The following is an 11,605-nucleotide window of genomic DNA, read 5'->3' as shown; positions in this document are numbered from 1 at the left end:
AAAAAGATGAAAACCCTCGGGGAGAAGGCTAATGTTGGGCACCTGGGTGGCTCAGTGGGTCTCAGAGTCCTGGGATGGAGTCCTGTATCGGGTTCTTTGCTCAGCAGAGAGCCTGCTTCCCTCTCTCTCTCTGCCTATTTGTGATTTCTCTTTCTCTCTCTCTGTGTCAAATAAATAAATAAAATCTTAAAAAAAAAAAAAAAAAAAAGAAGGCTAATGTTGATGGATCATTTCCTTTTCAGGTAGGAGAACATTTTGTCTTCAGAAAAATCTTTGTGACTCTAACCAATATCAAAACATGGGGTGCTCCATAGCCATTCAAAGTTAATATGTCCAGATCCCAGCTCTACATGAGACTTGTGACCTTAGGCTAGTTCCTTGACCTCTCTGGGCCACAAAATAAAAACTTCAACTTAACAGGGTGATGGCAAGAATTAAATAAGATTAGAGACACCTGGTTGGCTCAGTTGGTTAAGCCCCTGACTCTTAATTTTGGCTCAGCTTATGATCTTAGGGTTGTGAGATCGAGCCTCACCTTAGGTTCCACACTGGGCACGGAGCCTGCTTAAGATGATCTTAGGGGCGCCTGGATGGCTCAGATTAAGAGCCTTCACCTTAGGTCGAGTCCCACATCGGGCTCTCTGCTCAGCAGGGAGCCTGTTTCCCACTCTGTCTCTGCCTGCCTCTCTGCCTGCTTGTCATCTCTCTCTGTCAAATAAAATAAATAAAATCTATTTAAAAAAAAAAAAAAAGATTCTCTCTCTCCAATCTCTGTCCCTTCCTTAACTACATAGAAGAATTGAAACTAGGGGTCCTAATAAGTAAGGGTTATTAGCAGAGATCAATTTTATCTGGGTTGACCCATCTGTATGGCAGGGCAAATATCTAATTACCTATCATCTGCTCTTCTTATCACCTTGTGAAGCACATTCTTTTCCTCTGAAGTCCCAGGCCCTTTCCCTTCTTAGCTTAGAATGAAATACAGACCTCATTTTGCCTGTCTTTGGAATTTCCATGTCTGTGTGGATTCCCTGTATGTATGCTATTAAATTTGATTTCCTCTTGTTTAAAAAAAAAAAAAGATTCTCTCTCTCCCTCTGCCTTTGCCCCTGCCCCTGGCTCTCTCTTGTGCTCAAATAAATAAATAAATAAATTGAAAAAAAGAACTGATAAAATTAGATTATATGTGCTGAAAAAAATTAGAAGAAAACATGTAAATATATGGACATCTATATGGAAAATAATATTGAGCAAAAACTATAAAACTCAATCTAGTCACTGACATTAACCAAAAATTAATTTAGCATGACATAACGCATTAGAATTTTAAGTCCACTGGATTTTGTGATGGTATAAAGTTAGCTAGGTACAATAAAACTTGTAACCTAAAAATCTTTCCATTTCTTCAAACCATACACTTGTCTTCCTTTTTCTTTTCCCTCTTCCTTTCTCCTTTCCCCAAGAGTGGTAAGTATTAGTTAAGACCATGGGACAACAGACCAGAGCTGTCAGGTAGAACCCAGTATGAAAACAGCCCCCAAGGATGTGGACTCTATCTTCAAAGCTTGAAGGCCTAAGAGACAAGTATCCTATTAAAGCAATAACCAATCTTTTAGCATCAGCGTGAAAGTAAAAAAAATCACATCATTTTCAAATAACAAATCCATAATGTCACCTGCTTCTCCTTCCACATCAGACTCTTAAACAGTGGAGATCTGGCATTTCTAGAATCTCTGTTACACAGAAACACAAAATCATAGGTCTAACTTCACATCACCTTCTGGAAGGGAGTGGCAGGTACTTGGCTAGAACATCAGACCAGCCTGGGTGTGGATCCCAGCCCTCCCTACTGACAAGTGCAGTTCCTTTGGGAAAGTGACTTGTCTACTCTTGAGTCTCAGAGGTGAAATGAAGGGTTTAAACCACAGGACTGTGTGATCAGTTAGCAAAGGTACCAGTCTGTGTTCACTAGTACCTGGGCACAGCCTGTTTGGTGGTTCTAGATGGCCGATCTGGGGTGTAGAGACAGGGAGGCCAGCCTGGAGGTCTTCTTCTAAGAAATGGTCATGCTTCCAACGATCACCATGGAAAGCTAGGCCATGGAAGAAAAGGGTTGGAGGAAATTATAAATCTAGGAAAAGTGTCTAATGGAAGACAAATCTCCCCCTTGAAAGAAAGGGGACTGGCAAGAGTATGACATTCCCAAAACCCATAACTGAGGAACTCAGGAAGCCCAAATCAAGCACCCTTTGCCCTGGGCCTGAAACCCCAGCCACTACCCTGCCCTCCACGACTCAGACCCAGGAGGAGACTTTGCTAAAGCACCGATCCCAACAACCCAAAGATTTCTAGCAAGAGACTTCTGTTGAGGCCTGGCTTTCTAACAGTGAAGAGAGATGGAGGAGACATTTTTTTTTTTTTTAGCACGTGATTGCATGATGATCACATCTCATTCAACCCCCAGACTCCAAGGCTACCCTGTCCTCTTCCCTGGCACTTACCCTAACAGCCCATGGCTGCCTATGGGAAAATAACTGCAACTATATTCATTTAAATCATGGTAAAGGTAAAACTCAAATCAAGGTATCCGTACTTTCTGTCCCCTCCCAACAGAAGCATGCACTCTGTGAACACACACACACACGCGCGCGCGCACACACACACACACACACACACACACAGCCTTGTTTCAGCACAGATGTCAGGAACGCAGAGCCTGTAAATCTGCCCAGGCAGTTCTGTTCTTGAATCATTAAGAACAACCGAGTGGGCGGAGCGAGAACATGAAATTGCTGTGTGCACTCATGGTTTGTTTATGGGGCAATCATTTCTAGACGTGTTTTCTTTTTTTATGAAGAATCTTTTCTATGTTTGCCTTTTAACACCCCACCTTCCTTCCTGTCCCCAGCTCTCCCACACCCACTAAAAAGAAACATTGAGAGCGTTACAAAAATCTCCACGAATCTGAAGAATAGATTACATTAAGTGTCTCTCTAAACCAATTCCTTTTACTCAGTCAAAATAAATGATTTAGTAATACGAATAACACAGGTAACCGTCGAACATGGTACATCATTCAAAAAGCTCATAAACCACCGCTCCCAAATCATAAAAATCACCTTCCTTGTTCCACCATGTGCAATGAGGACCTTTTTGAACTCCGCGGTTTTAGTTAGTGGTTTAGGCGCCTGCTGCAGGATGTTTCACTTAACGTCACTGTCCCTCGGTTTCTTTATCTATAAAATGGGCATAATATCTGCTTTGTGTAGACTAAGTGCCTAGAACATAATACACACTCAGGAAACTGTAGTTGCTGTTACTGTTGCTAATAATTGCAACAACTGGGCAGACAGGATGGCTTTTGCCAGATCCTATGAACCCTATGAACCCTTTGCTCTGACCCACCCATCCCCCAGCCTTGGCCAGAGCAGACATCCAACAAACGGGGGGCTCCCAGACGTACCATGGCGATAACAACCCCGGTTAGTGCCCAGTCTTCTCAGACCCCCAGCAATTTCTGTTCATCTCTAGACTGACCTGGTGGCTGCCACCCCAACACCCCCCCCCCCCACACACACACCCACTGCGGGTGGGGCCTGTGTGTGTGTGTGTTGAACCCTGACGCTGTGTTTACCATCTGGGGGGAATCTCACTTCATTTTTTTTTCCCCTCTCGTTGTTTTTGGCTTCGTGGCATTGTCCTGCCTGGCACCCACCCCCAGCCATGTTCTCATCACAGCAACAACCCCTTGTTTTCGGTCGCCAGCTTGCTGCTAGAGGCAGCCTGGTGGTGTCAGGTGCTTTAAAAGAGAGAGCAATTGCATTAAATTTTCTCTCGGAAAATGAGCTTGGTTTTTAAAGAACGTTCCACGGAACAGATCTAATAACTTAGCTCTGTAATAATGTAATAATTTCTCCTCTGCCTCTTCTAATTGCAAGGATTCTTTCAGCAACAATGGAGTATTACTGCTTTTCAGTAGGCTGCTGAGAGCATCTGCAGAGGGCCTTCCAACCACAGGAGGGCCTTTCAGGCTTTACACACAACACGAACAGGTCCAGAGAAGACTCCCCAGCCCAGAAATGGCTAAAGGGGAGCAGCAAACCCAAGGCCAGTCCTGGAGAAGGTCTACAAGGCCGCTTGGGTGCCATGGGCCTCTGAATCATTCCCTCCCGGACACAGCCTCATGAGGTCCCTGCCTTTGGATCAAAACGCCTGTCCAGCCAACAACAGTCAATGTCCAGAATGAGGTTTAACCACAGGAATGCTAACCAGCCAGAGGCTTGACTTCCTGCAAATTCTGGGAGGGCTGGGGGCTGATCAAATTCAAGAACAGAGAGCGGTGACCACAGACTTTTCCAAGAGAGCTGTAATGCTGCCCATCAAATGGCACTTAATTTCCGGTGGGTTGTAAAAGTGCCATTTATCCTGCAAGCTTCGGGGCGAGCAGCACGGTAGGATTCTAAGTTAAATGAAGCAAGAATAACTGCTCTCGGTAAGGATTTTGTGCTTCAGAATTAAAAACAAAGCAAAAAAGACCAAACCTACTTTTACACTGATTGCAAATATTGTAGCAAAGAAATCACCTTCCATTAGGTTCCCTTGAGAAAGCCATGTGTAACCTGAGCTGCCGGCCACAGGATGCCCACAGCCATTGACCAGCACCTTGTGGGCACAAGGGACTTTTGTCCTTATGACTTCAGGTGACATTTTTGCCACACTGACACGGTCCCTCTGATAAGAGGATGCTCCCTGGGGGAAATGGGTGGAGTTAGGCCAGTTAGGATCTGAGGTGGCTTCTAAGGCAGTTGGAAGGCGCGGGGAAGCAGCAGTGGGCCTGACACAGTGAGGTCATTGGCTGAGTTTGCTGCTCATCAAACATTTTTACCCTCTCCTGGGCCTGCAGGCCTATGATTTAGAAAATCCTGAAGAAGTTTTCATTTCTAAGAACCACATAAGAAGCAACTTCATGGGGGTGCCTGCGTGGCTCAGTGGGTTAAGTCCTCTGCCTTCCGCTCAGGTCATGATCCCTGGGTCCCGGGATCAAGCCCCAAGTCGGGCTCTCTGCTCCTCAGGGAGCCTGCTTCCTTCTCTCTCTCTGTCTGCCTGCCTACTTGCCTACTTGATCTCTGTCTGTCAAATAAATAAATAAAATCTTAAAAAAAAAAAAAAAAAGAAGCAACTTTATGTGGCCATGTAGCTGAGGCATAGAGGCAGAGGGTTTGTTTTTTTTTTTTTTTTTTTAAGATTTTATTTATTTATTTGTCAGAGAGAGAGCGAGCTCAGGCAGACAGAGTGGAAGGCAGAGTCAGAGGGAGAAGCAGGCTCCCTGTGGAGCAAGGATCCCGATGTGGGACTCGATCCCAGGACGCTGGGATCATGACCTGAGCTGAAGGCAGCTGCTTAAACAACTGAGCCACCCAGGCGTCCCAGAGGCAGAGGGTTCTTTGTGCATGGTGAGATCCAGGCGAGACGAGATTTAGGGAGAGAAACTATTAAGTGTTTCAGTGACTTGTTATCTGATTTACATATAGGATCCAAAAATGCTGTTCAATAAATACTACCCCAGGGGCGCCTCGGTAGCTTAGCCAGTTGAGTGGCCAACTTGGTTTCAAGGTCAAGAGATGGAGCCCCGCATCAGGCTCTGTGCTCAGCGGGGAGTCTTCTTCAGATTCTTTCGCCCTCTCCCTCCACCCCTCCCCGCACTCTCACTCTCAAATAAAGAAATAAAATCTTTAAAAATGAACAAATACTACCTCAAAACACAGTTAACTTTGATAATATAGACTAGCCACACCATAGAATATTCTGTGGGTGCTTGGATGTCTGAGTCAGTAAAGCACAGGACTCTTTTTTTTTTTTTTTTAAAGATTTTATTTATTTATTTGACAGAGAGAGATCACAAGTAGTCAGAGAGGCAGGCAGAGAGAGAGAGGGAAGTAGGCTCCCTGCTGAGCAGAGAGCCCAATGCGGGACTCGATCTCAGGACCCTGAGATCATGACCTGAGCTGAAGGCAGTGGCTCAATCCACTGAGCCACCCAGGCGCCCCAAGCACAGGACTCTTGATCTCAAGGTTGTGAGTTCAAGCCCCATGCTGGGTCTAGAAATTACTCAAAGAAATAAATAAACTTAAAAAAAAAAAAAAGACATTTTTAAACTTAAAAAAAAAAACCTTAAAAAAAATAGGGTGATAATGTTCTATGTCTATGCCAACCACACGTGGCTGTTGAGCACTTGAAATGTGGCTGGCACAATTGAAGGATTTAAATAGTAATTTTACAGTATTTTAATTTTTCTTTGGATAGCCCCCTCCAGCTGATGGCTAAGTTACTGGACAGCACAGATTTCAGGGATCAAAGTGGGAAAGAGAAAGGAGACACAAGATCAAACTTCCTATGTGCCCAAATCCTGGAAGTAGAAAATTCAACTCATTTGCTAATGAATTCAGGCCATTGGAGTAAAAATAAATAATAATAATAATTTCAATTTGTATCAAAAGTCCTTTAATGCTTGTCTAAATGTTGAACCATAATAGCTTCTCTTTTTCACAATATCTATGGGGAAAAAATACCATTTTATGCTTCTGGAAAATGGAAGTGTCATTCTCAGCATGTGCCCTCCATTAATCTCTCCATCTCTGAGGCATGTAGAGCTTTGCCTCTGTAGGCTTCTCCTGTCAGGTTATGATTTTTACAGCCAGAAGCATAAACAAGTTCTCTTGCTAATGACAGGTGAGGTTTCCCACCCCGATTGAGACAACCACTCCATGCGATCATTCAATGCACAGTGACATTCCTGCTTATGAAGTGGCAGCTAATTCTGAACTGATTGTTCAGCACCCAGGTCACGTCAGCGGATCTGGGTGGCCTTGGGCCCCGATGAGTCTCCTGAGGACAAGTGGCCTCTGCACATGGTCAACAGGAATCAGGGAAGAGGCAGTACAAAGGCCTTCCTGCTGCCCAACCAGACACAAGACCCCAGCAACCCCTGTAGGCCTGGAACTCCTGACGCCACTTCCTGCAAGGGGCAAAAGTCAGGCAGAGTGGGCACAAGAAGGCGAACAAAGGCTTCTTAAGCAGGGCCCAGGCTGGGAAACAGGGAAGGAAGAGAGGGATGAGGTTCTTCTGATGAAAAACAGAAAAATTAACAACAACGTCCACAATAGCCAAATAAGGAAGGAGCCTAGATGTCCATTACACCATACACAAAGATAAACTTGAAATGGGTAAAAGACTTTAATGTGAGGCAGGAATCCATCAGAATCCTAGAGGAGAACATAGGCAGTAATCTCTTCGGTATCAGCCACAGCAACTTCTTTCAAGACATGTCTCCAAAGGCAAAGGAAACAAAAGCAAAAATGAACTTTTGGGACTTCTTCTGCACAGGAAAGGAAACAGTCAACAAAACAAAGAGGCAACCCACAGAATGGGAGATGTTTGCAAATGACAGTATAGACAAAGGGCTGATATCCAAGATCTATAAAGAACTCCTCAAACTCAACACACACAAAAGAAATAATCATGTCTAAAAATGGGCAGAAGACATAAGCAGACACTTCTCCAAAGCAAACATACAAATGGCTAACAGACACATGAAAAAAAGTTCATCATCACCAGCCGTCAGGGAGATTCAAATCAAAACCACATTGAGATACCACCTTACACCAGTTAGAATGGCCAAAATCAACAAGACAGTAAAAAACAAGTGTTGGAGGATATGTGGAGAAAGGGGAACCCTTTTCCACTGTTGGTGGGAATGCAGATTGGTGCAGCCACTTTGGAAGACAGTGTGGAGATTCCTTAAGAAATTAAAAATAGAGCTTCCCTATGACCCTGCAATTACACTACTGGGTATTTACCCCAAAGATACAGATGTAGTGAAAAGAAGGGCCATCTGTACCCCAGTGTTCATAGCAGCAATGGCCAAAGTTGCCAAACTGTGGAAAGAACCAAGATGTCCTTCAACGGACGAACGGATAAAGAAGATATGGTCCATATATACAATGGAGTATTATGCCTCCATCAGAAAGAATGAATAGCCAACTTTCATATCAACAGGGACGGGACTGGAAGAGATTATGCTGAGTGAAATAAGTCAAGCAGCGGGAGTCAATTATCATATGGTTTCACTTACTTGTGGAGCATAAGGAATAACACAGAGGACATGGGGAGATGGAGAGGAGAAATGAGTTGGGGGAAATTAGAGGGGGAGACGAACCATGAAAGACTGTGGACTCTGAGAAACAAACTGAGGGTTTTGGAGGGGAGGAGGGTGGGGGGCTTGGTGAGCCTGATGGTGGGTATTATGAAGAGCACGTATTGCACGGAGTACTAGGTGTGGTGTATGAATAATGAATTCTGGAACACTGAAAAGAAATTTGAAACATTTTTTAAAAACATGTGGTATGTGGTATGTGTGTGTACACACACACACACACACACACACACACATTATGCAGCCATCAAAAATGAAATCTTGCCATTTGCAATGATGTGATGGAACTAGAGGGTATTATGCTATGAGAAATAAGTCAATCAGAGAAAGACAAGTATCATATGATCTCACTGATGAGGAATTTGAGAAAAAAAAAAAAAAACAGAGGATCATAGGGGAAGGGAGGGAAAAATGAAACAAGATGAAACCAGAGAGGGAGACAAACTATAAGAACTCTTAATCTCAGGAAATATACTGAGGGTTGGTTGCTGGTGTGGAGGGGTTTGGGAGAGATGGGGTGGCTGAGAGATGGACAGTAGGGAGGGCATGTGCTATGGTGAGTGCTGTGTCTTGTGTAAGACTGATGAATCACAGACCTATACCCCTGAAACAATTAAATACATTATATATTATTTTAAAAAAACTAAACAGTGCAGGGTACAGCATCTTGGAAGCTGTGAGTCCATGTGCCAGACAACATGCTTTTTTAAAATTTTTTAAGATTTTATTTATTTGAGAGCATGAGAGAAACAGAGCACAAGCGGGGGAGAGGCAGAGAGAGAGGAAGAAGCAGGGAACCCCATGTGGGGACTCCATCCCAGAACCCTGGGATCAGGACCTGAGCCAAGGCAGGAGCTGAACGAACTGAGCCACGCAGGTGCCCCTACAACACGCTTTTAAAAAGCCATGAAGGGCAAGCAACCCATGAGATGCTCTCTGATGTCAGAGCTCTGTCCTGGTCTTGCGGACAGCACCGGGGTCCCTAAGTGGTGGGGAAGGACGTGGGGGTGTTGCAGCAGGCTGGGGCTGCAGAGAACACAGACAGGCCAGCCCACAAGGGGCAGGCCGGACAGGCAGCTCAGCCAGGCCTGCTTAATTGACACAGGCTCCTAATGAGCAGGATAAACACCATTTGGGGCCATTGGCTGTGAAATGGACCAGCATATATGAGAAGTCGGCCTCGCAGGGGCAGAAAACATCCACGTTGGCAGGAAATAATGTGCTGAAAAAGTTTTACATTAAAGACGTGCTGTTCTGGGTGTGCAGAGGCGTGAATGCTTATGTAATTAATCATTTCATATTTGAAGATTGGGATTTTCTTCCCTTTTAATTAATTAGCCAGTAGACTCGTTATAGTACATTTTTCATGTCAAAAAGGCAGCGGATTCTGAGAGAAGGGGTGTGGGCCGTGGCGGGGAGAAGGGACAGCAGCTGCAGCGGGGTAGCGTGCTCTGCAAAGTACAGGGAACCTCTGTCATCGCTGCCGAAAACCTCCCTTCGAAGGGCCTGGGAACGCAGAATCGGTCAGAAGGCCTGGCACTGATCCACATCCGGGGAATGCAAGGCTCTGCGGGTGCTCGCTTGGGCAGAACCTGCATTCAGCCCCTTCCCAGCAGTGGCCGCCTGCCTGGTCACTGGATTTGCCTTTTCTGAGAAAGAGGGTACAGCATGAGGGCTGAAGTTTGTTGGGCTCTGAAGCCAACCACCGCGACTACCTGACGGCTCCTCCTCAGCCAGAGAATGTGGGAAAGTCACCAGAACCTCGTCCGGCCCCTGTTTTCTGCTCTGGACTATGAAGGCAGAAGTAGTACCGACCTCAGGGTGATGGAGAGAAGAAAACAGAATCATTGACTTGGTGCCTGGAACCTTCTGAAGACTCAAACTCAGTAGGCTTTATTACTAGAAGAGTATACTTCCTCGTGGGATGGAACGCCGCCCTGCACTCCTTCACAAAGCTAGTTTGTGTGTGTGTGTGTGTGTGTGTGTGTGTGTGTGGTAGAATGTACATAACAGGAAATCTACTGTTTTGACCATTTTTTAAGTGCATGGGGGCTCTGGTGTTAAGGACTTCCATCATTGTCCAACCATCACTGGGACCTTTTCATCTTCCCAACTGAAACTCTATAGTCATTAAATACTAACTCCCCATCCCCCCTCTGCACCCCCCAGACCTTGGCAACCACCATTCTACTTTCGTTGCTGACTCTAGGAACCTCGTCCAAGAGGGATCATGCGATATTTGTCCTTTGCCACTGGCTTCCTTCACTCAGCACTGTCTTCAAGGCTCATCCGTGTTGTAACATGTGTCCGAAGGTCCTCTCTTTCAAAGGCTGAAGGATATTCTGTCATATGTACATACCATACTTAGTTTATCCATTTACTGGTCCTTAGGTCGCTGCTGTCTTTTGACTACTGTGAATAACGCCACTGTGAACAGGAGGGGATGAATATCTGTCCGAGTTCCTGTTTTCACCTCTTTGGGGTATTGACCCAGAAGTGGACTTGCTGGATCACATGTCACCCTGTTTCATTAACTGAAGAGCCATCGCACCACTTTCCACAGGGACTGCTCTGTCCTACATTCCTGCCAGCAGTGTACAAGGACTCCATTCTTCACATCCCCACGTAACACTCGTGGTTTTTAACAGCCATCCTAATCAGAATGAAGTGGTAGCTCATGGTTGCCATTTGCATTCCCCTAATGACCAGGGATGCTGAATATCTCTCCATGGAGTGTTTTTTGAGAGCAGATACAAAAGGGAGAGCGTGGTAGGAACTCCTGGGGTTCTGGACATGAGAACTGCTGAGAGTACAGGAATATAAGCTTCTGTTTCTATCAAGATGATAAACAGTGATAGATAGACAGACAGACAGATGGCTAATAGATACGGAAAAATACGGAAAGATATTACATTTAATATACACATAGAAACAAAAGTCTAACTTGGTTTGTGCCTAATTATTAACTTGCAGAATTTAACTCTGGGTTAGTGAGAGAATCTTCTCTATTCCTATTTTACTTTACGTGTTTTATGAAAAGGGAGAATAAAGGGGTAGAATTATAGGTGTTCTAGGGGTGCCTGGGTGGTACCGTTAGTTGAGCATCTGACTCTTGATTTCAGCCAGGGCTATGGTCTGGGGAGGTCCTGGGATCCAGCCATGTATCGGGCTCAGTGCTCAGTGTGGAGTCTGCTTGGGACTCTCCATCCCCCTCTCAACCCCCGCTAAAATAAATAAATAAATATTTAAAATAAATAAATAGGGGCACCTGGGTGACTCATGACTCTGTTGGTTAAGCATCTGCCTTCAGCTCAGGTCCAGATTTCAGGGTCCTGGATTGAGACTTGCATCAGGTGACCTGCTCAGTGGGGGGAAGTCTGCTTCTCCCTCTCC

The sequence above is a fragment of the Mustela putorius genome, unplaced genomic scaffold (assembly GCF_011764305.1).
Source record: "Mustela putorius furo isolate JIRA1106 unplaced genomic scaffold, ASM1176430v1.1 tig00000281_pilon_pilon_pilon, whole genome shotgun sequence".
In the NCBI taxonomy this organism is placed as follows: Eukaryota; Metazoa; Chordata; class Mammalia; order Carnivora; family Mustelidae; genus Mustela; species Mustela putorius.
Note: the sequence above shows the minus strand (reverse complement) of the source record.